This window comes from Halichoerus grypus, chromosome 13 (genome assembly GCF_964656455.1).
Source record: "Halichoerus grypus chromosome 13, mHalGry1.hap1.1, whole genome shotgun sequence".
Classification (NCBI taxonomy): domain Eukaryota; kingdom Metazoa; phylum Chordata; class Mammalia; order Carnivora; family Phocidae; genus Halichoerus; species Halichoerus grypus.
The window spans coordinates 94,427,144-94,453,589 of NC_135724.1; the positions used below are offsets into that span (position 1 = coordinate 94,427,144).

Here is a 26,446-nt window from a genome sequence, read left to right on the forward strand (position 1 = left end):
CAAAGTAATAAAATTGAGATGTGGATCAAAAACGCTGGTTACTTGTCTTACAGCACAAGCTGCTACTTCTGCATTTACAGTATCTTCCAGTACACTTCTGAGAGAGCACAAATAAAATGTAAATAGTATGACTCAGAACTGACTTCAAAGATCTAGATTACTCGTTTATTATAAAGGTTCCAACTCAGGAACAGCCAGACAGGAGAGACGTACAGGGCAGGGTATGGAGAAAGGGCCCGGAGTTTCCCTGCCCTCCCCCGGCACACCACACTCCCTAGATCTCCGGCTGGTCACCCACCCAGAAGCTCCCACCCACCTTTACCTTTTTCTTCCCACTCAGAAGAATTATTCATCTCCCCAAAGCCACCCTCCCGCATTGCCCTCCCCTGCTGCCCTGCACAGACCCCTGTCTGCTCTCCTCCTGCTGCCTCCTCACTCCTTTGCGAGCTGAAAACCGGATCTCTCCGCCCTGCTCACCCCTGAACTGCAGGCCACACTGTTCCCACTCACGGGGAATCTTCCAGAGAAACAGAAGCTGCAGGAGAAGGTTTTCATGGATCATCCAAGGGCTTTTCCCTCCCACTGGCTCCTGTCACTCTGTGGTCGCCCCCACCCCGCCCAGGTGGTCTGCGTTCAGGGGCTCAGGGAGCATAACAAGTGGTGGACCCCGTCCAGATGCCCATCCCCTCCTAACAGACCCCATGTGTTTAGGAACACACCGCATGGGACCTACATCGAATAAAAATGATCTGTCATTCATCTGAAATCAAAAGGTAACTGGCATCGTGTATTTTTATTGTCTATGTAATCCCCTGGAATGACATGGGTATGTCCCTATCATGTCCCTCCGAAGCATCGGCTGCATGTTCGGATGTGCACTTTGCACCCTGACCTGCGTGTGTGGGGTTTCCCCTGTAACAAAGAGGTCTCTATAACGAGAACTATAGCTCTCCGGCCGGGATCTCCTCACAGCCCCGGGCGTCTGGTTGGCAGGTGTGCGGGCCCCGGGGGTCTGTGGGCGAGCTGGTGGTGCCAGGGTCGCGCTCTCCTGTCCTCCCAGCGCGCGCCTAGGGAAATGCGGACCCGGGCCCGCCCCTCTGCCTCAGCCACGCCCCTCATGCCTAGCCCCGCCCTCCTATCCACGCGCCCCTACATCAGTCACTCAGGGACTCTTAAAAGAGTTGCACATTGGTCTTTGTTCTTTTCAGACACTTTTTAAAATAATTCCCTTTTTTTTTTTTTTTTGAGAAACAGGGAGAGTGAGAGAGGGAGAGTGCGCAAGGGGGAAGGTGCAGAGGGAAAAGAAAAGGACCTTAAACAGACTCTGCGCCCAGTGTGGAGCTGATCTGGGGCTCGATATCACAACCCTGATATCATGATCTAAGCTGAAATCAACAGTCTGGCACTTAACAGAATGAGCCACGCAGGCGCCCCCCAAATGATATTTTTTAAACGTAATTCTGCGATGAAATCATTGATACAAAAGGAACTGATTTATTCACAGGGAAGGTATAAATTCTCTGGGGAAGACTCCCTCGGAGGTTATTCTGGTCTGCAGATGAAAGCGTGAGACAAAGTGAACTTTGTGCACGGACAAGCCCAGTGGAACATTCTGAAACTCCGAGTGTAGACGTCTGTTGTCCAGGCTGATCACTACTGGGATTACCTTCGTGGGTCTGCGGTGCCGGTGGGAGACACTGCACATTTCACATGCATTTCACAAAGATGGGGACATGCACGGGCCATTCTCACCAAGACGCGTGCCCAGGGAGGAAGGAGCCAGCAGGCAAAGCCAATATTTAAAAGCTTCCCGTTAGTTTAGTTGCATAAGCAATGCATATTAATGGCACAGGAGAGGAGCCCAGAAAAGGCAGGGAGTCGAAGAAGAAGTAGAACCACCCACGGTCCCACCATCAGAAACCAATCACCGTTGCCAATTAACGCTGCATCTTTCCCTTATTTTTACCTGGTCTTAGAAAAAAAGCAGATACCAAACCTGGAACATTCCAGAAGATTGGCATGGCCCTGGCTCCAGGAAGACACGCACATTCGTGATGCATTACGGAGATGGAAGGCACAGCATCGGGACTCTAGTCAGTGAGAGTCCAATCACCTTGTGTGGTGACAGAGGGTGACGACACGTACTGTGGGAGCACGAAGTCACGCACGGAACTGCTGAATCGCTATGTCGAACAGCTCACACTGATGCAGCACGCGTGTGAATGCTGCTACACTAGAAAAGCGCACACATTCCCGCAGGCACGCGTACAACCTTCCTTCTACCGGAACGGAACCATATCGTAAGTGACACGTCACCTCCTCCCCGCAGCACTCGGTACACAGCAGAGACCACTGGGTACAAATAACACAGATCTGCAGGGCCACCTGGTTTCTGCGGAGCTGCCATCGAGCACCGGCCCAGAAGGCACGGGACAGTCCCGCTCTGGGTCCCTCGGGATTCCCCAGGGTTTTGCTATCACACGCTGAGATGCAGGAGTGACCCCAGGGCACATGCTCGCCCTCCAGCAGGACCTTGGCAGTGGGATGTGCACTGTGCACACGGACACCTACAACCCTGTTTCCAGGCTACACCGTTTCCAGCATGGGGCTGAGAGAGGCTCTGGAACCTTCCCTCTACACCTGCCCTGCCATCAACATCCTGACACAGCAGCTGCATTTAGGACAGAGCCAGGATTGGGGGCCCAAGAAGGGGGCTCAGGCTGCAGGGATGGGACCCCTCGGTCCCCTGTCTCTCCCACCCCCACACGTGTCGGCTCTCCTCTCAGCAGGGGCAGCACGAGGATGGGCCTGGGCAGCACCCCCTCCTTGGGCTCCAGCAGTGGGGGCACAGCACCTCCTGCTGCCTGAGCACCAGACTCCCGACCAGGGTCACGGCCGTATGCACGTCTCGCCTGGGACTGCGTCGAAGCTCCCACGACACCCTGCTGTACTTTACTTGGATCTGGTCTGAATTCCCTTAGAATTTACCAAACTACATGTGTCGCGTCGGTGAGAACGCTGGCTCTCACACAAGACGAGTCCAGTGACGGTAAATAGAGACCGTGCATCTGGGCGCACCCACAGCTGAGGATGGGGAGTCAGGCCGCCTGGCCACTGTGGTCCTTCTCTCCACTGAGCCACTTGGTTTCCCTTCATCCTTCCCCAGATGCGCTTCCCTGTGAACAGCCAGAGTGGGACCTCGTCCCGAAGCACCTGTTCCTGGTGTTGGGCCTAATAAATGTTTTGGGCCAATTAATTATTGTGTAATAGGTAACTAAAAAAAAAAAAAGTAGACCATAGATATAGATCAAATGCTCCAAATTGGATTGTGGTGATGGAATTGACTAAAAATCATTGAATTGTAGGCTTCAACAAGTCAATGTGTGGTACCTAAGTTATACCCCTTTGGGGTGTTTAAAAATACCACCGCACACCTATTAGAATGGCCAACATTTCAGACCTATGATACAGGGTGCTGCCCAGGGTGTGGGCCGACCAGAACTCTCGTGCCCTGCTGATGATCCTGAGAGATGGTAGGATTCCAGAAAACAATATGGCGGCTGCTTAGACAGTCACACACATCCGTGTGACCCAGCCAATTCACTCCTAGATTCTCACCCAAGGAAAATGAAAGCAAATGCCTAAATAAAACCACATCCTCACATGTGCACGGCAGCTTTATTTGTAATGAGCCAAACTGGAAATAAATGAACGTCCATCCACAGCTGAATGCATCGACGAGCTGTGGTCCATCCATACTCGGACCTGCTCAGCCACAGGAAGGGTGGACCACGGACACACAACTACACGGATGAGGTCAAAACCATGATTTTGAGGAAAAGAAGCCCAAGGGAGTACAAATGGCAGGATTCTGTTTACAAAAAATTCTAGAAAGTGGAAATGTGTTATAGTGACAGCACGCAGAGTGCTTGTTGCCAAACAGCGGGCGGGGGTGAGAAAAGGAAACAAGGGAAGCTGGGGGTGATGAATATGCTCATCATTCTGACTGTGGCGATGGTTTCACATGGATACACACATGCGCAGTTATCAGCATGTGCCTTCTGTTTTACACCCATGGTGACACAACAGAGCTGTTAAAAACAGAGAAGAGAAGCAAAGGGGAAGATTCGGGGCATTTCTCAGAAAAGCCGAGGGCCCCCAAGTCCAGCCTGCGTGAACCGAACGAGCCCACGCTGGGCCCAGGCGTCTGACCTGCGATCTCTAAGGAAGACGCTGGGGACGGAGGGGCCGCACCAGGGAGCATCTGCGCCTGTCTGAGCACTGCTCCCCCCGCAAGCGGTGTCAGAGGGCGCGGGTGCTGCCCTTGGGAACGGGCTGCTGGGGGCACAGCCTCTGCGTGGGGGGGGCTGGGAGACACCTGCCATGCCTGAGCTTCTGGAAGCAAGAAGAGCAAACCCATCGTCCACAAACCCAATTCTTGAAATTGTCTACTTGGCGAAGTGCCCACCCTCAGGAGAAAAGCTGTGGAAGGGAGACTCCTTTTATGTGGGAGGCTCAGTCTGTCTCATGCTGGACAGCTGTCACTTGGGGCTTTCTCCCTGGCAGGGGGCAGCTGGTGCAGCTTCCGAAGGAGGCCATTTCCGGCTCAGCCCCGACAGCTCATCAGTCTGAGGGCAGGAGCTCTGAGCTAGGTGGCCCCTGGCAGCGGCCGCAGGGCAGACACAGCTGGAGGGGCACAGGCTGGTGCTCTCAGGGAGCTCAGCGGGGCTTTGCCGGGTGATGTGGCACCGAGGTGGCTAAGCCAGGTGAGGCTCCTGGTGAGCAGGGCCACCCCTCCTCAGCCTGCAGGCCTGGGGTCAGCTCCGTGTGTCTCCTGACCTCCGGGAGTAGCGGGCTGGCCGGCAGGCTCCTCTCACGGCTCATCATGGGGCGCTTTTCTAGATGTGGGGACATCCTTCTGCAATGGGCCCAAACACATCACGTGGCTCTGCCCAACATGAGGGGCAGCAGGGCACAACTCTGCCCATGCGGGTGGGAGTAGGGACAGAATACTTCGGAATACCTCCCAAAGTCCTCTAACCTCCTCCAGAACACAGCACATGTGGGCCTGGGGCCACCAGGCAGTGCTCACAGCCCAGCCCTGCATGTGTCCTCTGCTGGCCGGGAGGTCCGGCTCCCACTGCCCCATCGGGGGGACGGGATGACTCCTGATCCACTTGGTAAGTTGTGTTGCTTCCCTCCTAGGACGCTCCAATGAACATCAAGCGTTTTCACCAGCTCCTTACCACCTGCCACAGGCTCTGCTGCCTCGGGGGCCCCAAATTAGTTCAGAGCTGGTGGTGAGGATCCGAAGTCTCTTCACCAGGAGCGGGAGGACTCCTCACACGTCTGATGTGTTACCAGCTTGATCAGACCATCCCACTGAGGACGGTTTTCCAAGTGTGCCGTGTCTGAACGTGAAAGCTCATTACAATCTGATCCCTCGCTGTGAGTAAACACATCGCACATTACTGTTCAGGAGGCTTGTTGGGGACAGTATTTTTTTCCCCACTAACTCCTGAGTGGAAATAGATCTTCCCGTAACGCAGTCATAAAACCTTCATAAGCAATAATGATGAGTTTCTTACACGAGTTGTCACTTGCCCGTTAAGTGTCTGAAAGGCCGGGTCCGTGCATGCCTGGTGTCTTCGTGAATGCAACAGAAGAGAGGCTCCCCCAGCTTTCTCAGAGTTGCTGTTTCAGTGGGATGAGGGACCCAGGCACTTGTGGGACAGGATGCCCATGTATTCCTGGGTGCCCAGACTGGGAAGGGGACAGTGTCTGTCAGCTCTTGCCACAGAATGCTGTGTAAGGAGTCACCCTGAACAGTGGCCTAAAACAGGAGCCTTGTGTCCTCACAGGGCTGCCGATCGGCTAAGGGACCCCTACTCTGTGGGGTCCTCCACGGTGCTTCCCTGGGTCTGGTGGGACCCACTCTCAGATCAGCGGTGGGCCGAACTCTGGCCTGGTCTGGGCTGAACCCGCTCTGGAGTCCCCGTGCCTCGAGACTCGCACCCCCCGCGGCTGGCGGGTGAGCCCATGCATGTCCTCCTCATGACAAGAGCAGGCTTGTTTGAGGGTCCAGGAAACATTAGCGGCTCTTCAGTCCGAACCTGGGAACTGGCCCCATCCCTTCGGACTCCATGTACCGGCCCAAGCGCCACACCTGTTCCAACCCGAAGTCCCGGCACAGGTGAGGACACCGGAGGGATGAAGATGAGGAGAGCACACAACCTGCCACGTGTTTGACCCTACACCTCCAATCTTCTCCCCAGATGAGCTGGAATCCCAGTCACAGGGAGGACAGGACTAAAGGAAGGGAGGCTGTGCTGCTCACCCCAATCTGTGAGTTAGTGTGCGCGCATGTGCAGGTAAAATGCCCGCAGTTATCCTGTGTTTGAACCAACTGTATTTTCACTCTACTTCTGAGGGATGAATGACATTCAGGGGTCATTTGAGGGAAGTAAAGCTTTTTTGGTTTTGGCTGCATGTAGAACAAGAGAGCAACATTTTCTCCTGCAGACAGAATTACATGATCACACCTACAAAAATGTTTACTATCCTAATCCAGATTACATTCTAATTTTCCAGAATGTTCTCAAAATGTTCTCTGTCGGTGTTATAAGCAGGGCCCAGCTAGGACCCCACAACTGTGAAAAGTGCTGATTCAAGAGACAGGACTCAGCCTGCACCCGCCCTCCCAAAGGCTCTGGTGGCAGGAGAATGAAGCCACTGATGGGGGGGGGGTGCAGAAGGGACGACTGGACGTCACTGTCTCACAGCCCTCAGTGGAAGCGAATCACTGACCCAGGCCAGCTTTTCAACGGGGGATGCGCCAACAGGTGGCCCTGAAAGGGCAAAAACGCCGTCATAAAATCACAGACCCCTACGCTGGCCCCAGAGCAGACCCCAGTCAGTTGGGTCAAGTTGTCCCGCTTGGGAAATTCTGCTTATCGGGCTTCTCCTGAGGCCCGGCCATTCCCAGCACAGAAATCAGCCGCAAATCCACCGAAACCGGTGAGTATGGGATGTGGCGGGTGTGGTTCTTGGTTGTTAATTCTAAGTAAACAGACTCAAACCCACAGAGCAGTTCAGCCACCTCCACCTCCCACAGGAAGGCTTCTCTGGCAGGGGCTCCCTTCTCAGTAAGCGCTTCCCCAAGACGCCCCCACTTCCCCCACCCCTGCCTGACCTGGGGACACGCAGGTCCCCCTGAGCAAGACCCAAATTTAGATACTGCGCAGGTGTAAATGTATTTATTGACCTGGTCTCCAGAAACGAAGGCCCCGCAGGGAGGGTGGATGGAAATGGGACCACGCTGGGTCGCACGGAGCCAGCCCCTACCCCGGGGGACGCTCAGCTCTCGCCGGTGCAGGTCCAGGACGGCGGCAGGAGAGCTCCTGTGGGCCTGAGGCTGACAGAGCGTGAGGTTTGGAGATGCTGCGGCCGCTTGGCAGCCCTGAGGGGAGTCTGACAAATGGAGCTGACCCCAAAGAGGAAATGTGACAGTGACACAGAGAGAGAAGTTGGCCCGACAGTGCTACTGGGTCTGAATCCAGCCTCAGAGAGGCCACTGTAGCCCTAGACTGTGGAGTAGCTTGAATCTGAAATCCTCTATTTTGTGTAAAGCCAACCAGAAATGGGTTTTCTGTCACTTGCAACCAAATGAGTTCTGGCCACACCCAACACTCAGAGCTCTGCCTGGCCTGTCTGAGAACACAGGACAGGCAGGTGAAGGATCCTCTGCTACTGGGTGACCTCCACACAGGCAGGGACCGTGGACCAGCACGAGGGTTAGGGGCTCGGCCCTGGATTCAGCTAGCCTGGGGTGAAACCTGGCTTCCTCACTTGCTCACGTGCCAACCTCCACCTCACGTTCTCAATCTAAATCAGAGATAGAACAGACCTCACAGGGCTGCTACAGGACTAAGGAGATCAGACAGGTAAATGCCTGGTGCCTATATGTTCTCAGGAAAGGTCAGCTTGGCTTGTCCCTGTGTCCCTGATACCCAGGGCAGGGTCTAGAGTGAGTGGTTTCTAAGGAAACATGTGACAAGGGAGTAAGCAGATCACTTATGAGCTATGACCCAGGTTGAGGAGGGGGACCTCAGACAATATGTGGTCAGGGCAGGAAGAGGCAGATCAGGAGCTGAGGACCAAGAAATAGTGGGATTCAGATGAAAAGAGGGATATGGGCAGGGTCTTGTCCCTCTAAGCAGTGATGAGGACAGGTGGAAAGGCCGGCTGGGGTCAGGTGTGAGGGCTCCATGTCACAAAGCACAGGTGGAAGGTAACAGCATGAACCGTTATGGCATCATTCAGTGGAAGAAGCTGGTTATCAAATACCATGTACTGTATTATCCTATGTTCACTGAAAAAAATGTTTTACATACCTCTGCAGAAAAAACAAAGGAGAACCATCTAAATACTACTGAACATGAATTACTAATTGTCTTATTCCACAAAACAGTGTTAATTTCACAATATCTGAATATTTACTTTATAACTACCTAAACAATGCATACATACTTGTAAAAACCTATTTTATAAACAAGCCAAACCACAAGGAAAAATAATGATTCCACCATTTCAAAGAAACCAACAACCTATAAAGAAGAAAGACACTCTTTAAGTTAAAAGGGAAGAGGGAGGGGTGACTACGACGAAGACGATGATGGCTATGTTGCCATAATGGTGAGGACGCTCCCAGTCCCATCACTCACTAGTGTGCCCCTGGACAAGTGAATGAGCAATCTGTGCCTCAGTTCCTCATCTGCAAACTGAGAATAAACAATCCCCACCTCTTACAATGGGGATTGAGGGAGCTGGTCTTGTAGTTAAAGCATCCACAAGCATGGCCAGCCCAGAGTTAGCATTGTTAATGCCGGTTCTTCCCACCTACACATTGGCCAGGGGAGATCAGGGGTCCTTTTCCCAGGGCTGGGGTCTCAGAAATGAGTATGGCAGAGGTCACTTCTTCCCAGGCTGCCTCGGAGGCTCCTTCCCAAGGAGGCTGGCTTTGCTCCTGTAGCTGTCAGTGGGAAGCCCAGCCTAGGTCTATTACACACACTGTTCTGATTCCATTTCCTGATCTTGCTACAACAGGAAAGCTGTGTAGGTTTGGAGAGAGTAGGCGTGCTCTAGAAGACAACGGTGTCTTCAGCAAGGAGATCGGATGGAAAGCTCCCTCTGTTCCCTCTGTTCAGAGGTGTCAGTGTGGCCATCCTGTGGGAGAAGACAGGCTCTCTCCGCTTTGATCCCATTCACTCAAAGTCAGTATCTCTCAGTTGCCCAGACATCACATACTCATATCCAGAGCTGGGGGCTCCATACTAGGAGCAGCAGGTGCATGTCAAACCAGAATGACGCCACAGCCATGTGGTTTCTGTGGGCTATGGACATTGAGAGACCAGGAATTTCAGGTGATAAACACCTCCTGTGCCTTAAAGCCCACCATCAGGGCCACTGAAGGACCAACAACAGGCTATCCCCAGATGTCCTAGAAAGATGCTCAGGGCACTCAGCTGGGAAAGCCTACTCAACTGGAGGACCACGTCCTGGATCGTCAGGACTGTGCTTCAAGTGGTTGATGTCAGGAGGGGACCGCAGCAGTGCTGTGAGCTGCTGGGGAGAGATGCTAGGAGCAGGAGCTTCATGAGAAGGTGAACCAGAAGGGAGCGTGAAGGATGGGTGGGTTGAAAAAGGCCTGGGGGTAGGTGGCGGCATTCTGGGGATAGCCAGGTGAGGCCTGAACCCTAGTGACGAGGACCAGGGCTATCCATGGAGATCAGGGGTGTGCTGTGCATTACAGAGAACGGCGGAGCACGAGGACTTAGGGCCAAGCTGCTGGGCGTGAGTCCAGGTTCTGCAGCTCGCTACCTGTGCAACAGCAGGGGAGTCTCTTCACCTCTCTGGGCCTCAACTTCTTCATTCGAATGGGGATGGCGACGACACTACCTTATGGACCAGTGATGATGACAAAGGGAAAATACGTTGAAAGCACTGAGAGCAGTGCCTGGGCCCCGGTGAACGCCAATTCCGTGACGGCTGTGATGGTGATGATGCCAACACAGAGGATGAAGTGACAACAGTAACAATGGGGCCCGTGATGTTGATGATGATGGCACCATGACAATAACAGTGAGGAAAGCAAATGGTCCAGGACAGAGGCCATGTCCTTCCAGAATCGCCCTCCAGAACAAAAGTCAAGACTCCCAGAGAAGCCTAGAAGGCCCTGATGGTGCTGCTCACTTCCAGATGCAACATGAAAAAAACATTCTCGATAAATAAGACAGAACGACTTTATAAAAACAATATTCCTCCCAAGAGCAGCAGGAAATGTAGTTAAATAACCAAAATTCCATTTTAGTCTAGACACAAATAATGAGATTTCAAAGAATTATAGTTTGAAGTGCAATATACAACGACTATCTCTTAAATCTGATTTCCTTCCCTTGTAATTGATTCATGGGACCGACTTGCCCGGGTATAAGTAGTATTTACAGCTGATTAGGGACAAAAGCTAATGCCCCCACTATTTCAGAACCCCGTGCCGATAACAGAAATAACAGAGCGGTATCACAAACCTAGGGTCACAGCACACGGCAGCCCACTCTGCCCTGAGGACACATGTGCCCACTGTTAGTACACGGTGCCCAGGAGTCAATGCTGGTCACCACCAGCCCCAGCCATAGTAGCATTTGACCCTTCCTGCCGTGCAGCACGGGAGCTGAGCCCCGTGACCCTCCCAGACACAGGCAGGAGCGCGGGCATGCCGTCTGGCCGGGGCTGGGCCCGCTCATTAGGGCGTCCTTCTCCCAAACCCGGCCCCACGGGCTTGAGGATGCTCAACAGCAGCTGAAAGGTCAGAGCAGGGTGAGGGGCCTGCCGTTCCGGGGACACGAGAGACACTCCGGGTGCAGCCACCCCCCTGAGTCTGTGGCTCTGTCCACGGGAGTGTTTCTGCATTTGCCCGTGTGTGTGCACGCGGGGCCCAGCGTGCAGGGGTGCGTCCGGGCCCTTGCACGGGCCGTGCGCGAGCCGGCGTACCCCCCGACGTGACAAGGACGGGTTTTCCCTGGACCCGACCCGGCCGCCCCCCGAGTCCAGCGGCAGGAGGGACCCTCAGAGGACACAGCGGACCCCCGCCCCCCTCCGCAAAGTCCCGCCCGCGGCCTCCCCGTCCTCCGGGTCCTAACCGCACCGAAGGGGACCCGGGGTCTGGACGGCGCGGACAGGGCACAGGGCAGGTGCCCCGAGGCGAACGCGCCCCCACAGCCCCCGCACCTGGTGGACACGCGGACGCGGGCGCAGCAGGTCTGGGCGGGCGTGAAGCCGCGCATTTCCAAAACGCCGCGGGGGAGGCCGACCCTGGGCGGCGGGTGTAGACGTTCGGAAGCTCTGGGGCCCGGCGGGGGCACAGACTCGGGCTCAGCGCCTTGGACGGCCACTCAACCAGACCCCGAGCTGCCGCTCCGTCCCCGCTCCCCAGGGACAGCGCGGCCTCCAGGGCCCGGGCGCTTGCGGGTCCCCGGCGCCATCTTCCTCCCGGGTCCCTGCCTGCGCAGAGGCTCACGGGAGGCTTCTGATTGGTGGGCCCGGGTCACGTGGGGGGTGGGCTGGCTGCAAGGGAGGCTGGGAAGGCAGCGCGTGGGTTCCACCCTTGACCGTGACCCAGAGTCGGGGACGTGTCCACGTGGGAAGGGGCGCTGGAGACAGGCGGGCTGGGCGTCGTCCTCGCGGGCTTCTCCCAGAGCCCGAGCTCTGGCCAGGACCTGCGGCCACCCGCTGCCCCACCGCGGCACGCCAGGCCCCGCCCCACTGCGCTTCTGGAACGTTCTCTCCCACAGCTCCGTGCAGGGCTAGCTCCCAGCACCCCCAGAGAGGCTCTACCCGTCCTGAGCTGGCACCTCCGCCCGCCATCCCGGGGCACCACGCCAGGCCCTGCGCGCTGGCCGCACTGCACACGTGGTGCCCACCGTGCTCCCTCTGTCGGCACAACGTCGGACACAGGACGAGTCGTCACTCACCCAGACCTCGGACCCCGGCAGATCCCGCACGGATGCTCGGCACCTTGCACACGGGCGAGGGCTCCTCCCAGAGGGACCCGGGATAAACCCGCCCGGCCTGTGAACAGCTCTGCGGCGTGTGAGCCACTGAGCGTGCGGCTCGTTCAGCGCGTGGGCTGACCTGTGTCTGTCCCAGCTGCTCACACCTGTGCTTGACCCAGCCCGGAGGGTGCGATGCTGAACTCCGCGTCCGTGGCATCTTTAAAGGGCCTCACTGCGGCCAGCATGGACGCCGGAGGATGTCCCAGGAGCAGACTCCGTCTGTCTGTCTCAGGTTAGACCGTGAGCGTGCGGGCTGTGTTCTGGATGAATCCGGGAGAGGCCTGCAGGCGGTGTCCTGTCCTGCGTGTCCCCCGCTCCTGACTCCAGAGCAGGACCTCTCAGCTGCAGCCTCCAGGAAGGGGAGGGGCCGGTGGGGATGGCAGCTGGGCAGATTGGGGGCCGGCACCATGGCCTCTGAGGACGAGTGTCCTCTGCAGTCAGCTGGGGGAGCTGGTGATGCTTGTGCTGGTTTGTCCCCAGGAAGGCCCGGGCTGGGGTGGTCGGGGGGGCTCTGGCAGGACGCGTCCAGTGGGCATGGAGCCTGCTCCCTCTCTTGTGTGAGATGAGGGGACAGCCAGGAGAGAGGGTGGAGAGATGCCTGCATCCTGCGGTGCTGTGAACACCTGGGGCACATTGAAGCTCTTCACCCAGTTCAACCCTCACCCTGGGGAGTTCCAGCATGTTCTAATGATCACCCGGTTCCCTCCTGAGCTCTGTGCCAATGCAGCAGCATCTAATTTCCCATCCACCTGAGCTGCAGTCACTCCAGCAGCTGTAATAAGTGGGCCCGGTGGAGGGTGGTGACAGGGGCGGGCAAGGAGCCGTAGGAAGCCCAAAGGTGGGGAGCACATTGCTATAAATACTAGTGCTTTCCACAGACCTTGTTTAGAGGGACAGAATTACAGGGATTTTCTGAGGTCTTCACCCAGAAAGTAATAATCTGATTTACAAAATAAACCTAAGGTGGTTATCTGCATGCCACCTGCAGTGCGTGGGTTTATAGAATATCTCCTCTATGCGGGGCACCTGGGTGGCTCAGTCAGTTGCACATCGGACTTTGGTTTCAGCTCAGGTCATGATCTCATGGGTCTTGAGATCAAGCTCCACGCTCAGCAGGAAGTCTGCTTGAAGATTCTCTCCCTCTGCCCCTCCCCCCACTTGTTCACATGCACTCTCTCTCTTAAAAAAATAAATCTTAGAAAAAAAATCTCCTCTATGCATATCTATTTAAGTTGTGGGGTTTGGAAACCATGGTGTCATTGTATACACACGGGAGGCAGGCATCAGACTGCTGGGGTGCTGAGTCCAGACCTCAAAACTGCTTTACTTGGACTCAGCAGGGTCTGAACTTTTTTTTAATTCACATGCTTTCAGGTGGTCATGTGTTGCCCCCCCACAGCCTGTTCTCCTACACCTAGCCACTTCACAGGTGTATGTGTCCTGTCTGGTCTGGGTGGACATGTGAGTTTGCAACCACAATTAAGAGTCCTTGAGTAGGGGCACCTGGGTGGCTCAGTTGGTTAAGCGACTGCCTTCGGCTCAGGTCATGATCCTGGAGTCCCGGGATCGAGTCCCACATCAGGCTCCCTGCTCAGCAGGGAGTCTGCTTCTCCCTCTGACCCTCTTCCCTCTCGTGCTCTCTGTCTCTCATTCTCTCTCTCGCAAATAAATAAATAAAATCTTTAAAAAAAAAAGAGTCCTTGAGTAAAGCAACCTTTCAGATAGGGGAAGTAGAGAGCCCTCATCTTCATAATTATATGCCCCATCCTGGTTATCATAAACTGCTAAAAAACTGTTGTAGTCCCTTCCTTGTCAGGAGCACATCTATTGCAAAAGGGGAGATTCACATTTTTTTGACTTGAACAGCTTTTCCCCTTGTTCTATTTTTTATTCAAGTATAATTAACATGCAGTGTTACGAGTTTCAGGTGTACAATGATTCAACAGTTCTATACATTATTCAGTGTGCATCACGATAAGTATACTTTTATTTTTTGTAGAGAGATCATGCGGAGGAGAGGGGCAGAGGGAGAGAGAATCTCCATCAGACTCCCTACTGAGCACGGAGCCCAACCTGGGGCTCGATCTCACAACCCTGAGATCATGACCTGAGCTGAAATCAAGAGTCAAGACACTTAACCAACTGAGCCACCGAGGCTCCCCCAGTAAGTCTACTCTTAATCCCCATCACCTAGTTCCCCATTTCAATAAAAGATATTCCTACTGCAGGACAGGGCAGACAGTTTGTCTACCAGCATACCTCTCCCCTCCTTCTTGCCATGAGATGCCCCTCCCTTGGTGGCCCCTCCTTCAGGGCCTCCGCTCTCTAGCTGCTCCTTGAAGTCCCATGTCTCCCTCTTCCACCCTCCAGGGGACTAATGAAGCCATGCACACCTGGAAAACCAGAAGTGGGGGTGTATATTTTACCTCCACTTCCTCTTCAAAGAAACTTGCCCCCTCAAAGCACAAAACATGTTATCTTCATGTACAATGAGAACCGTGAAAATTAAATCTATTTAGAGAAAACCAGAAACAAGTAGCAAATCTCTAGTGTCTGGTAGATGCCTCGTGGAAAATCCAAGACTCCAGGTGTCAATTATGCAGCCAAACCCTCCATCAGGAAACGGCCTCATCTACTCACCAGGACTCCTCAGTGTGGACAAGAGTAAAGTTAAACAAACCAATAGGTCTTTGCCATTGTTGTCCAAGGGGACTCTCCTTCCCTTCCTACCCTCCCCCAGGGTGCCACGAAGGATGAGGATAAAGACATAGCCACCTACCCCCTTCTACCCCATCCTATCCCCCCCACCCTCACCTGCTCCGTCCCACCCCCACCGGCCCCATCTCATCCCCATCCTCACCTGCCCCCTCCCATTCCCAACTACCCCATCCCATCCCCCCACCCTCACCTGCCCCCTCCCATCCCCACCTACCCCATCCTATCCCATAGTAGTAGCGGTGCTTGCTGTTCTCTGAGCCGAAGACCTTGATCACCATGCTGTAGAGATGCAACCCTTCCACCAGCATCCACGCAAAGGCGCTCAGGAAGAAGTAGTGCAGGAGCATGGCCATCACGCGGCAGGGGACCTAGGATCAAAGACACAGAGGGGACATCTCTCTGGGTGTGAGCAGTGGGCGGTTCCCGGTATCTCTGGTCACATGCCCTCATCCCCCCCACCCCCCAACTGAGGGGAGGGGCGGGGCCCTGGCTCCCTTTCTAGTCCCGGCGGTTCCGGTACAGTGATTGGTTCAGGAGAGCGCAGGGAATCACGCCCGGCCAATCAGCATAAAGGCTCAGGTCCTCTGAAGCAGGATTGGCTCGGGCTGGGCACGTGAGCAGACCAGCCCAATGGGGTGGGCTCTGGGGAATGGGCGGAGCCGTCAGGGAGCGAGCCTGGGAACCTGGCGCTTTGCAGACACGTGGGCCCCGCAGCTGCGAGCAGGTCCCTAAGCCGGACCTGCGCGCCCCGTCTGGCGGCCCGGTACCCATGTCCACATGGGGTCGGGAAGGGGGCGGAATGATGGGAGGGAGGAAAAATAATAATACGTTTAAATACCACCTTCAAAACTTAAAATAATAGAAAGGAGGGAAAAATAAAAGAATTAAAGACAGAAACCCAGGGACTGCGCGATTTTTGTCGGGCACCCCACGCTCTGCTGTCCCAGACTCCCCGAGATATCAGCTCATTCTCAGGACAGCATCGTGTCCCCGGCACCTCGTTTCCCAGGCGTGGCTGGAGGTCCCTAATCTGCCCCACGTGCGCATCGGAGGCAGGTGTCACATGCGCAGCGCTCCTCGCTGCGGCCCCTTCCCGGGGGTGTCCCCGCCCACCAGCCGCTCTGGGACTGGACCCCAAGGTCACTCTCCGTCCTCCGCGGGGCTCATCCCACAGGCACCTTCCTCGAGCAGGACTGCTCGGAGCCCTGCCCCGGGCTTCAGACACGCGGGGCCCCGAGGTCCCCGCCAGGGTGATGGGAGCCCGGAGCCTCCGCAGACCTGCTTCCCCTCCCACGGCCTTCCCGCGGTGGGGCCTCATCCCTCCCGGGGCCAGGGGCGGCGGGGGGGGGGGGCGAGGAAACCTGTGCAGGCAGCAGCCGCATCACCCGAATGCCTGATGGAAATTCGGAATTCCAGGCCCCGCCCAGAGCTACAAACCCAAATCTGTGTTGTAAGAAAACCCGGAGGGCTGACGCATCCAGAGCATGAGGCTGGCGCGTGGCTGGTCCCTCCACGGCCCATGCGGGGCTTTTAGATGCCCCTCCGCGCCCCTAAACGTGCGAGGGGGATCCTGCAGCCCAGGAGGGTGGACCTCTCCTTCGGCAGCAGCCCCAGGACAGGCAGGTGGGGGCTGAGGACCCTGCTGGGTCCGTGTCACAGGTGTGTGCCCCTACAGATGGCGCCACGGGCAGGCAGAGATGAACAGAACTGGGGCTTCCTGGGCCAGCTCCCCAGGAGGCCCGTCCCGGTGGGAGATGCTCACCTCTGCCTCCGGGAAATCAGGATGCCTCAGCACCACTCCCATTAGGCAGGAGCTCAGGACAGCCTGATTATACCAGAATCCAGGCCCTTCTGACCCCCTCTTGTTGGGCACAGCTGGTCTTCCCTGCTAATTGTGTTCTGAGAAATTCTCAGGAAAGAATGAGGCCATCCCACTGAGGTTCCCATATACGTAATCCCACTGGTGAGGACACGAGGGCGGGTGTGTGGCTGCAGAAATGATCCTTCATTTGTCTTTCAAGTTAACTCCTGAGCCCCTTACTGAAGGTGATTTCAGGCAGCATCACATTGCTCTGTCTTTTCCAGCTCAATGAATCTACATCAACCAGCAGTTCAGCCTTTCTAGAATCTTCCCTGACTTTCCCATTTAAGGATTTTCATAACTGGCTCCTACCCTGCCTCTCTGTTTTTTGTTTTCCTCCCCCTCCTCTGGATTTCCTTTGGGAGAAATGGCCATTCTCCCTGGACACAGCCCAGAGGTACTTTTCTTCATGTTCTCACCCCAAGCCAGGAGGTGGGCAGGTGGCTCAGGCTGTCACTCAGTCACATTACTGTCCATGAAATGTTCATTTTTAGCATGGATAACTTCAAGCCATTTTCAAATCAACCTTTCCTGGCAATGAATAAATGTGATTTGCTCCCACAAAGACACCCACAGACTGTCTAAATCTGGTGTCTTCGACACTGAGTGGTGACAGATTTGGCGGAAAAGATATATTTAATCATAAATACCTCTGTGGCTTCGTTTTTTTAAACTGATGGACTGAGCTGCCTCCCTTCTTCCCTCTCCCATACACTCACAAACTGAACTACCTGCTGAACATTGGACCCCTCCGCGCATGCCCACCACCCAGCAGAGCATCCCATGCCGCAGAGGAAAACAGCTTGATCCAGAGGAGGAACCTCTGCTCACAGGCCATCCGGGGTCATGGTCACTGTCACACAAGGACATGATGCTACCTGCGTGTTTGGGAGGTAAATGACGTCAGACATGAGGGACCCAGAACATTCTGCAGTCACCAGCACTCCAGATGGGTAGCAGGAATGTTCCAGAATAACAGCTGCAGAACCTGAGCTGAAACTCAGTCTCCAGACACCGTGTTGGTGCTGAGCCATCACCCGCACCCAGACCCTGGGCTGGCACTTCTTAGATGCTTCCCTCTCACAAGGGACATGATAGAGGAGCCTCAGACCTTTTTCTAGAGTGAGGCCCCGGGGACTGGGCTCAGTCAGGTCACTACCCGAGCGGCCCCCTGTGTGGACCTGCCTGAGCCTTCCCAGGCCTGGTTCCACCCCTCCCCCCATAGCCTGGGAGGCCACACCAGTCACAGCAACTCAAAAACATCTTTCTGATGGAAGGTTCTGGTTGGAGCCTGGGCAGCAGCTCCCCACAAGCCTGGAGAAGACATCACGCAGAGGGACTCCTCATGGGGACACGGAGGCAGAACATGTGTGGGGGGAGAGCTGAGCCCTGGAGAAGCGGAGGAGAAGACCGCCACCCCACTAGGGGCCCATTCTATCCTGTGTCCTGACCTGACAGGCCAGTGAGGAGGCAGCCATGGACCTCAGGAGGAGCCCTGGGCACCCCAGGAATGCTCAGCACCAGTGGGAGGCAAATACTGTTCCATGTGATCCCGTGCATGCCTCTCTCCACACAGCCCACAAGGGCCCCAGGACCCCATGTTCACTGGGTTACCCTTTTCCAAGGAAATCCACGAGCAGACCTCCCCTGCGGCGCTGGGCAGGGTGGCACCCTGGGTCGTGCTTGAAGCGCCTTTGCTCATGAATTCCCCCAGCTGCACTCTGGGGGTCTCCCCGTGGCCACCTCCATGCTTAGACAGGGAGCCAGCTGAAAACTATTAGCCTCTGAAACCGTGGTGGGGTGTGTGTGTGTGCGTGTGCGTGTGTGCGTGTGCGTGTGTGAGAGTCAGAGACCATCATCCGGCCTCTTCCCTCTCCATGAAGCCCCCCAGACTGGGTGGACAGCAGGGACATTAGGAGGGAGACTGGGAGGCATTCTTCCAGCACAACCAGGGAGGAATGAAGATGCAGCTCCATCACTCGCTGCCCTCTCCTTCCTTCCCTGGTGGAGTGCCCATGGAGGACAGCCTCCAGGACGAGTCCCTGTTTCCAACACAAATGGGCCCTTGAAGGGAGCACACCCTGGACACTCATCTCAGCCCTCGAGTCCTGCATACACTGGGCAGACCATCCCCACTCAGGGGCTCGGATGTCAAGTGGTGGGACAAGAAAACCCCATGTCTGACCCACTAAATGAGCATCATAGCTCTAAAACAGGAAACCCAGAGACTCCCCAAGATTGAACAGTCACATGTGTGCCGTATGTGAGTGGTGGACAGGTGGGCAGCGTGGGGAAACTGAGGACACGCCCGCGTGCTGCGCTCACCGTTCACCCCAGGCTGCGTCGGGACCACAGGCGCCCTCCTTCAAGGTGTCAGTCAGGTCATCCGAGGACACCCCCAAGGCCCTGATGCAAGCCCTCCACCCGCCTCCCCTGTCTAAATGCTGCCGGAACCCCCTCCTGCCCGGGCCCTTCCAGGCTCATGAGGCCCCTTTGAGCTGGACGTGGCTGGACTCTGGTCTGTCCTTTCGAGGGACACGTCCTGACCACACGATGTAGACGTGTGATGCCGGCATGAGCTCGTTTTTATCTTCAGGTGACAGCCCAACCCCCGCCCCCACCTGCCTCTTCCGTGCACCTGCAGCTGAGCGCGGCCGGAGGTCAGCCCGCGCCACGGCCACCCCGGGACCAGGGTCAGAGATGCCCGCGGGAACGTGGGGCTCGCACAACTCTGAAAACGAGCTTCCCCGACCTTCCACTGTCCGTGTGGGATTCTGGGACCCTCCAGAGGGAGCTGCATTCCCCAATGCGTCCATCCCACATCCTCTGTCCTGAGGACTTGGGACCCTCCGCTGGAGCTCCCGGTCCGCACGTGAGCCGGCGCCGTGGGGGAGGACACTGCTGGGACGTCACACGGGGGCTGCCATCAGAACAGCCCGCCTCTACCTGCAACCGAGAGCGTTTTCAAGTCCTCCCCCGCGTGGCACCGAGTCCTGAAGTTCTCGGCGGGAAAGGCGCCAACAGGGCCGGAGGGGACCCCGCGTGCAGCGCGGAGCAAACCCCAGGAGGCGGAGGGAGGCGGGGCGTGGAGGTGAGGGCGGCTGCGAGCTCACTCTTGTCTTGGGGCATGACCGCCCCGGGGACATCCGCATCCCTGGAGGTGCTGTAAACCTTTCATGGCGACCTCTGCTGCTGCTCCCCGTCCCCAAAATAAACCCCTGGACCATCCTGAAGGTACGGGACCTGTCATTTCACGCACAGGTAGCCGCTCCACCTCCTGCTCCCGGTGGTGCTGGGGTCACTGTGATGGGGCCAGGGGACACCGTGAGGGGACCTGCCAGCTGGAGAGAAGCCCTTGGTGTTCTCCACAGGGACAGACGGGGAGACCTTACCCACCCCCACCCGGCCCCGCCCCCTCTTAGGTGGCCCGCCCCCTCGTTTGGCCCCGCCTCCCTTCCTGGTGACCCCTGCCCCACCTCAAGTCACAGGACCCGTCCACCCCAGTTTCTGCTCCTCCCGATGGTGCTGCCCAGCGACCTGCGTGTCCCTGCCCTGTCCACAGTCCCCGGCTCAGGCCCACCCCACTGTGACCCCAGAGCTCTTCTCCACCCCTCCTGTAGCGGAGCCTAAATCCCCAGGAAGTCCCCGTCCCAACTCACCAACACCCATGTGGATTTCCAGGTGAATTTTAGAATCAGCTTATCTATTTCTGCAAAAAGGCAGCTGGTAGTTTGATAGGCATTGCATTGAATTCGTAGATTGCTTTGGGGATTGTTGCCATCTTAACAATAGTAGGTTCCAGAACAAGGCAGCCTTCTCTCTCTGGATACTAATAGCAGAAGGAATGTTCCAGCAGCAGTGATACGGCCCTCTTACAATAAAGAATGGGCCTTTTGGGAGGCCCAGGGATTCATTTCCAGGAGAGAGTCCTTTGTGCAGATGGCTAGGCATCTGGCTCTGAAGAATCTATAAATTAAGGGAAACTTTGGGATTTAAAATAAACACAGACCTGATCCACCCTCCTCATATTCCCCAATCGCTCCTGCACTTTTCTCCATACAGACAATCAGTCAGGTCGACAGGGTACTTACAGGTGCAGAATCCTTGACCAGAAACTAATGACCAGGAGGGAATGGAGTGCAGAGAGGTGATGGGGGTGGGTTTCCACACTAATGGGATGGCTTGAATAGGGATAGTATCCAATGGGGCAGAGGCTCATCAGAATGGAGCAAGGCCACTCAGGTCATCTCTCAAGAACTCAACACAGACAGGACAGTATGTCCAGCTGAGCTGTCCTTGTACCACAATCCTGTTGGTCCCTCCACCCCAAGAAGGTGGGTCAGGAGACACAGGTACCTGGAGGGTACCTTGAGGAGTCAAGACCGACCCCACTTCTGCCTGCAGGACTGGACACCCTCTCTGAGCCAGGGCTGCCTCCTGGGACAGGCGCCCATGGGTAGGAGCCTCAGAGACCACAGGCAGCCTCAGGGCTTCGAAGTCAGCATCTGTCCTCCTCTGACTGGGGTTTACTCCAGGACTAGCTGATACTTACAGCCCCAGAAAGTGATGTAGCTGTGTCTGAAAGACCTGACCGTGTAAGTTGGGGGGGGGGCGGTAATATTTAATGGTCAATGGATGCTTATTGTAAAAGATAATTAGTTCTCACTGTTCATTATGTGTCTCATCCTTGAGATTTGGGGAAGATCATCATTTTAGTTACATATAGAATGGGTTTCCTGAAGACCTTAAGGCTCAGTTTTGAAGGTTAGCGTCTGGGGACAACTTCACAGCGTTGCTTGCTGGGCCCTGGATGTACTGGGCTCCTTGTCTGGCTCTGGGTAAAGAACAGAACGGGGAGGGACCCTGGGGAGCGTCCCTCGCGCCCTGAGCGGCTCCCACGCTGCTGAGGGGCTCAGGCCCCGATGCATGCCCCGGGACAGTGCGGCAAGCGGGCAGAGCCCAGCCGGACGGGCGCTGACACAGAGCTGTGTGGCCCTGGAGGTGTCCTCACTGCCGTCTTTTTTGTAAAGCAGGTGAACTGCCCCTTCTGGAGGGGGCGTATTCAGCCATTGGTCGGGAGCAAGCGCCTCTAGCCGGTCTCAGACCACGTGGGTGGGGACCTCCCCCATCCGAGGGCGGATCACATGACCAGGCCCCAGCCAATCAGCGCCCTGCCCCCCGCAGGTGATTGGCTCAGACACAGGGGTGTGATTCCCTCAGGGCCAATCAGCTGCGGAGACACTTCGCCACAGGGTCCCTGATTCTTCTGCTCCCTCTGCCTCTCCAGCCTCATCCCTGCTCCCCATCCTTTCCTCCTGCTCCCGCGACCCTCATCTTGGTGAGGCCGCCACCGCCCCCACAGCATCGGAGCCCCCAGCCCCTCCCCACACGCACTTCAGCACAGTGACCGTCCAGTTCAGGGAGCACAGCCCCCAGCCCGATGACCCGCGCGGCCATGCCCTCCCCTCCTACCGAGCTCTGTTGTGCGGAAGACAAGAAATGCGCTGCCCAGGCCTTGCCACAAGCCGGGATCGCAGATGGGTGCTGTTGGCGGTGCGGAGTGTGTGGAACGTGTTGTGGGGCCCTGGAGACTGAGCCGCCTCTGGGGAGAGAGGAGGGGACCTGGGAACAGTCCCTCCATAGCTCACAACCCATTCGTCAGAGCGGGTCACGTGGCACAGCCACCTGCTGGAGCCCGAAGCACGTGGTCCTGGCGTGAGGACTGGCACCTCGGGCCCAGTGGTTTGCTATGGTCAGTGTCCAGCCACCCCCGGCCTCCTGGACCCTCCTGTGGAGGGGCGAGGCTGGAACAGGACACCAGCCGCATCCCCCAGAGGGTCAGGACCAGGCCCTTCCTGCCCGACTGCCTCCCACTGCTGCAGCCTGGTTCCTGGTCCTGCACCCCCTACCCATCATGGCTCTCGGGTTCCCTTTGAATTTCCATCCCAGCAGTTAGAAGCCGGGGCCATGACCTTCTGCTTTCTCCTAAGTGGCAGATGAAATTCCCTGATGACCCTGCAAGTGTACATTGCAACCTATCTGCGCTGGCAGAGGGAATTCCAGGCTGTGCTCACGTGGGCTGGGCCTCCATCAGCTCTCCCAGCTCCAGTCAGGCTCTGAACACCTGGGAGATTATGGGAGGGCAGGGAGGGGTAGGCTCTGCTGGGGCCCAGGAGTAGGAGGCAGGAAAGGAGCGGGAAGAGCCCTGGAAGACCTCGCAGATTCTCTGAGATGGTTGGGGGGAGCCCTGGGAGGCCACCTGAGGGGGGAGTGATCCCCTACTCTCCTCAGGAGATGTGAGTTCATGCCCCAGCATCCACAGCACTCTCATTCTGCAAGTAAGGAAACTGAGGCACGGAAGTTAAATATCCCTCCTGTGGGCCCCCAGCAAATGGGCAGAGTCAGGATTTGAGCCGGGGACAGCCGCTTCAGGGGTTCCTACCCTCCCACTCCCCATGTGCGCAGCTCACAGACTAAATGGGGGGCCACTCAGAATGGAATGCAGAGGAGGGGGTGGTAGGGAGATTCTCCGCAGGAGGGGGTGGGGGGAGGAGCGACAGAGCTGCCACCTTGCAGGTTGTCTGTCCTCATCTGGGTGGCTGCACAACTCCCTTCCTTGTGTGTAAGGAAGCCTCGCTCTTCAGACATTCCCTGTGAGGGTGCGGGAGGGTCACATGGAGACGCTGAAGGGCGGTGATGTGTTTGGTGCACAGGACGCGCAGAGAGATGGACAGGGCCTAGATCTGCGCTCTGCAACACCGCGTAAAATGAAATTACGTACACGGAACGCTCCTCAGTAGCACCTGTGCCCATGGCTGCATTTTGGACAGCACATTGTGCAGAGTAGGTGGAGGCTCTGGGGAGTCTGAGCAGGGAGGGCTCGGGGTGACAGATGCCGGGAAGGGACCCCAGGCTGCTCCGGGGCGGGGGGGTCGCTGCTGCAGGCGTCTGTGTAGAAGCAGGAGCCCGTGGACCTCCGGCAGGATCCCAGGTAGGGCATGAGAGAACTCCACGGTAAGATTATAATTATCTTAATTGGGTGAGTGATCAAATTTAATTTCTTATTTTAATGATGTATTAACTTCTGAATCATCTAGGACAGTAAGTAGACCTCCCTGACGGAGACTTCCCTAATGACCGGTAGCCGCCTGTGACCGAGGGGCCAGCAGCAAGGATGGGAGGGACATCATGAGAGGCATCATTTAATCTCATCTCCGTGTAAATAATTCAGGGCCGGGGCGGGGTTTGCCCAATGGGGTGCCCATCTGCTGTCTCTGCGGGAGACAGAGATGAAGCAGAAAAGCAGGGGCCAGGAGGAGACGAGCAGGAACCATAAGGTCCTACCGTCCGAGCTGTGTCTGTGCAGGCCGAGCCACGCCCCTCTGACCATCCTGGCAGGACTGGGTGATCTTTGTAAATGGTTGGGCCCGCATAGATCTGGGAGTGCATTCACCCCACCTCCCCCTTGCCGAGCTGGGTGGATGCATTTAAGGCATTTCACTGTTTGTGCTATTATACAAATCTTGGCAGACTCATTAGCTATGGGGGATTCTAGGTGGTTTTGTTTTCAAAAGGAGTCAAACAAAATAAGTATATATTATGCTTGGCCCATGGCTAACTTTCTAATTAAAATAGACTGCAGTGGTATCATCAAACAAAAGCAAATAAATAGATCAATAGATATGCATGTGCACATGTGTTCAGAGAGGAAAAGTGGGAGCTGAGATGAGACCCAGCAGAGTGATTGCCAGCCAGGAGATGAGCACGGGGCTGAGGGTACAGGTCCCGCAGCTGTGAAGATGCAGGAAGTGGAGCTAGGCTAATATTCCTGCCATGGTCCCCAGAAGGGCAGTGAACAGGGAAAGACGTCTTGAGTCTTGTAAGGAGGCAGGTGTGTGTTTGTCTCAGGAATTCTCTGCCCTACGTTGGGAGGTAATGTTTCCTCCTCCTCTGTCCTTTTCAGGTCACAATGGCTCCATGCACATTTAGGTCCATGTGCTGGGCCCTGTAGCCTGCCTAGGAGGTGACCAGCAAGGGAGGGGGCAGCGACCCTGCAGAAACCTGCCCACATGACCTCAGGCAAGGTGTGCCCTGGGTAATCGGGGACGAGCCACACAGAGTGTATGGTACATGAGGTTCGGCCGCTCCTTCCTCCCCCAGAAGCCTCTCTATCCTCCCAGCTCTCTCAAAAGTTCCTGTCAGGGGCGCCTGGGTGGCTCAGTCATTAAGCGTCTGCCTTCGGCTCAGGTCATGGTCCCAGGGTCCTGGGATCGAGCCCCGCATCGGGCTCCCTGCTCAGCAGGAAGCCTGCTTCTCCCTCTCCCATTCCCCCTGCTTGTGTTCCCTCTCTCGCTATGTCCATCTGTCAAATGAATAAATAAAATCTTTAAAAAAAAAAAAGTTCCTGTCAGTCACCTGCAGACTTCATTCCTGTGTTCCTGTCATGTCCCCAGATGAAATCTTCCTCAGCAGCTCCCTCCAAGATGGAGTAGCTTCCTGGGCCATGCTGGGCATTTGGTCTTGTCCAGGGTGCTGAAAGCCGCTGGGAGGCCAGGGTGACCCATGGGGAACACATGTTGGGGACACAGTGGCAGAACCAGATGTCATTTTAGGGATTCCTCCATGCCCTAAATCCAACAGGAAAGAGCTTGAAAGTACGTGATGGAGGGGCGCCTGGGTGGCTCAGGTCATGGTCCTGGGGTCCTGGAATGGAGTCCGTGTCGGGCTCCCTGTTCCATGGGGAGCCTGCTTCTCCCTCTGCCTGCCGCTCTCCCTGCTTGTGCGTGCTCGCCCTCCCTCCCTCTCCCTCTCTCTGACAAATAAATAAATAAATAAAATCTTTTTTTAAATCTTAAAAAAAAGTATGTGATATAGAGATTTTCTGACTAAAAAGATGCTTCTGAGCTGAAGCCTGGGGACATAATGCCTTTATCCTGAATGTCCTCAGAGACAGTACATATTCGGAGACACAGAGCGTTTCCAGATTCGCTCACGGGTCTGCAGATTGTAAGATCGATGGCGGGGGAAATAACTTTAATGCGATTATCAATTGCATTATGATCCTCATCATTACACTGTGCTAGGCATCAGGGGCTGGTAAAGACAGGTAAGGTGAGGTGTTTGAATCTGGAGGGTTATAGATAATAAGGAGTCAACCTTCAATATAGGATATGAAAGATGAGGTAACATGTATTTCAATGCTGTCACCATCTAGCTGGTAAATTTAAGAAGTAACTGGTCTTGTCAGGAACTGGCTTTCTGAGGCTCACTTGTCTAGGCAGAATTTGGGGTTGACAAGTGTTAGCAGGACACCTTCATGTTAGGCATGGTTTCCTATGACTATCCCACTTCTCCACGAAGTTGACTCTAAGACTTACTCCTGTTCCTGGGGCTTTGGAGGAGGGTCATCCGTGAGCAGTATAAACCTCAAGGAAATGAGGAAATTGTGTTAGTAGTCAGTAGCAACCATGTTTCTCTGTGTGTGTCTCTGTCTCTGACTGTCTGTTTGTCTCTCTGTCTCTGTCCCTCTCTCAGTCTGTCTCTGTCACACGCATGCAATCTTCTCTTTCTTTCTGTGTGTAAATTTTGATATCCTCTACCTCACATTGGCTCTTCCCCATGGACCCCAGCCACTGACTTCTGTAGAGACTCATTCTTCCAACATAATGCCTGGATGTCTAATAGGTAACATCCTTTCCCCTGATTGGAGTTCAGAGCTCTCCATGTGACCCAGTGGGTGTCAGCAGCCCCGCTCTAG

At 55.7% G+C, this 26,446-nt stretch overlaps 1 long non-coding RNA gene across 1 annotated transcript; it reads left to right on the plus strand.

Annotated features, from left to right (window-relative positions):
- Positions 1–11,904: 11,904 nt before the first annotated feature.
- LOC144379958 (uncharacterized) lies at positions 11,905–19,886 on the plus strand. Its single transcript, XR_013443567.1, has 3 exons — positions 11,905–12,342; positions 14,110–14,274; positions 16,914–19,886. It is a non-coding gene; the product is annotated as an uncharacterized LOC144379958 (long non-coding RNA).
- Positions 19,887–26,446: the final 6,560 nt, after the last annotated feature.